Raw genomic sequence first — 3096 nt, forward strand, 5'->3', positions numbered from 1 at the left:
CTTATCATAGAAGTATGACTAGCAACAGATTCCTTGGTGAATAAGCACTTACAAAGTCATCTGCGTACATGAAATTATTAAAACAATCCTACAGCTGACAATGGATGTATCTGGCACCAATGGGTTAAACACTGCCATGAAATATCTGTTTGCCTTTGTAATACCTAATACTGTCTTTACAAAACTAGAAAATATCTAGTTAGTGATACCAATTTATTTACCAAGAATGAAAACAAAAAAATTGTTGTCAAAAGTCAATACAGCTAAGAGTTTTGTTTATTTACTGGCAGTCTTTTAAAATGAGCTCTCTTTTTTATAATACTGCTAATATTTTGCATCTAGTGTTATTTAAACCCAAGAAACCTTTTATCATTCCACTTTAGTATAAGCTAGCTAGTTGTTTGCTGTATCTTGTTGTTTATTTATGACTAAGTCCTTGGTTTTGTCCAAGTCAGCAAAAAATCATGGGTCTTCTATTCATTATATCTCATTTGAATTGTATTTGCAAAAACAGTAATATGCAGAGATGACAAGACTTATAATGGTTCATTTTATATATAGATCAAAGACTGTGATCTAAAAATAACCAAATTGTTTAATGCAAGAACTTTTATACCTAAAAGATCTTCTAATTCTCTAATTCTATGGATATACAAACAACTGGAAAGAGAGGAAAAGACACTAAGAACAGCAAAAAACTGCAATATTGCATCCAAGAATGTCACCCTGACCAGGCAGCTAAAAGATAAAAATGGAGTACTTTGTTTCATCAGAAGCTAGAGGGATGGATGTAATAAAATGAGAGGCTTTTGAATGAGAAAAATCCAAGACAGCAGTTGAAGAAAGACTATCAAATGAGAGTGTGACACTGAAATTAAGCAGGGAAGAGGTAAAATGGATAAAAAAGTGAAAATTGAAAGGATGGCATAATAATTTAGGAGCATGAGAAGACGCCAGGAGATTTAGAGGTGTATTAGAGAAAGTGTGGTCTCAGAAAAGTATCAAACACCTTCTCACAGAATGCCGACTTACAGCCAGATAGTTTAGTTCTTATAGCAATAAGTGGGACGAGTGATGAGTTCCCTTAAGGATAAAGATGATGATGATGATGATGATGATGATGATGATGATGATGATGATGATGATGATGATGATGATGATGATGATGATGATGATGATGATGATGATGATGATGATGATGATGATGATGTTATTGTTCTTTTTTGCACATATCATACTGTGGAGCACCAGTAGAAAATGAGCAGAGATAATATTAGGGGGGAGAAAAAACTAACAAGCATTACAGACTACTAGAAAGAACACAATCGAGATGAGAAAGCATAAATCAACTGGCAAGGGAAGAAGCCAAAAGATTTTTCATATCCTTAAAATCACCAGTGACAGAGGATGGAAAATTAATATAGACATATAACTGTGAAGCAGGATGGAAAAAATAGTGCAGGTATATGGCGCTCTATGCAATCCAAGAATGTGAGAATAAAGGTTGCAGTAAATATAACAGTACCGAGACAAGAAGTGAAGTATGTGCCGGAAAAGTGGTTAGGAATAAAGCTAACAGAAGTCTCAAAGGCAGCAAATCAGTCACCTGTGAGGCACTTCCATTCTCCCATTATCAAACTGACAAGATATTAACACAAAAATGATTAAGGTGTAAAAATGGGTTTTGTTGGTTACCAAAATCATTTCAGGAATAAATATCCGCAAACATAAACAAATTATTTACTCACTCGTGTACAACTATAAACAACTGAGGGACCTCTCTCTCTCTCTCTCTCTCTCTCTCTCTCTCTCTCTCTCTCTCTCTCTCTCTCTCTCTCTCTCTCTCTCTCTCTCTCTCTCTCTCTCACTTTCTTTTTCTCACCCCCTCTCTTTCTCATTCTTTTTCTCACCCCCTCTCTTTCTCATTCTTTTTCTCACCCCCTCTTTTTCTCTTTCTCTTTATCCCCCACTCTTTCTCTTTCTCTTTCTTCCCCACTCTTTCTCTTTCTCCCCCAACCCCTTTCTCTTTCTCCCGCACTCTCTTTCTTTCGCCTCCACTCTCTCTCTCAAACTTTTTCTCTCTTGCTTGCTTTTCTCTTTCTCCCCCACTATTTCTCTTTCTCCCCTACTCTCTCTCTCTTTCTCCTCCACTCTCTTTCTCTTTCTCTCCTCTTCTATTTCTACCTCAGTTGCTTTTTTTTCTTTCTCCCCCCTCTCCCATTTTCTCCCCCACTCTCTTTCTCTTTCTCCTCCACTCTCCTCTCTCTCCCCCCCACACTATTTTTCTCTTTCTCTTTCTCATAGTCCCTCACTTGCTTTTCTCTTTCTCCTCCACTCTCATTCTATTTCTCCCCCAATCTCTTTCTCTTTCTTCCCCATTCTCCTTCTCTTTCTCCTCCACTTTTTTTTTTCTTTCTCCTTCACTTGCTTTTCTCTTTCTCCCCCTCTGTGTGTGTGTGTGTGTGTGTGTGTGTGTGTGTGTGTGTGTGTGTGTGTGTGTGTGTGTGTGTGTGTGTGTGTGTGTGTGTGTGTGTGTGTGTGTGTGTGTGTGCACCTGTCTGTGTAAGTCGTGCTTGTGCCTACTTGTACACACACACACACACACACACACACACACACACACACACACACACACACACACACACACACACACACACACACACACTCTCTCTCTCTCTCTCTCTCACTCTCTCTCTCTCTCTCTCTCTCTCACACTCTCACACTATCACACTCTCACACTAACACACTCACACACTCACACTCATTCATCAGTCAAACATTAGTGTTACATACATGCCTGAGGGGCTGTGCTATTATCACTGTATTTAAATATAATCCGGCTGGTAAAAAAACGTTTATATCACTAATCATATCAAAGACAAGACCAGTGTCTATTAAAAAGATAATATAATCAAAAAGTGCTAATCTGTGAAATCCTATGTGATCGATAGGATGCAGTTTTTATGCAACAGAGTAAGTAATGAGTGAGATTATGCGACTTGGGTGCCTTGCACAGTTTGCAGTGGTGATATGAAACAGAGAGAGGGAGAGAAGAGATTATATATATATATATATATATATATATATATAATATAT

The sequence above is a fragment of the Penaeus chinensis genome, chromosome 11 (assembly GCF_019202785.1).
Source record: "Penaeus chinensis breed Huanghai No. 1 chromosome 11, ASM1920278v2, whole genome shotgun sequence".
NCBI classification, from domain to species: domain Eukaryota; kingdom Metazoa; phylum Arthropoda; class Malacostraca; order Decapoda; family Penaeidae; genus Penaeus; species Penaeus chinensis.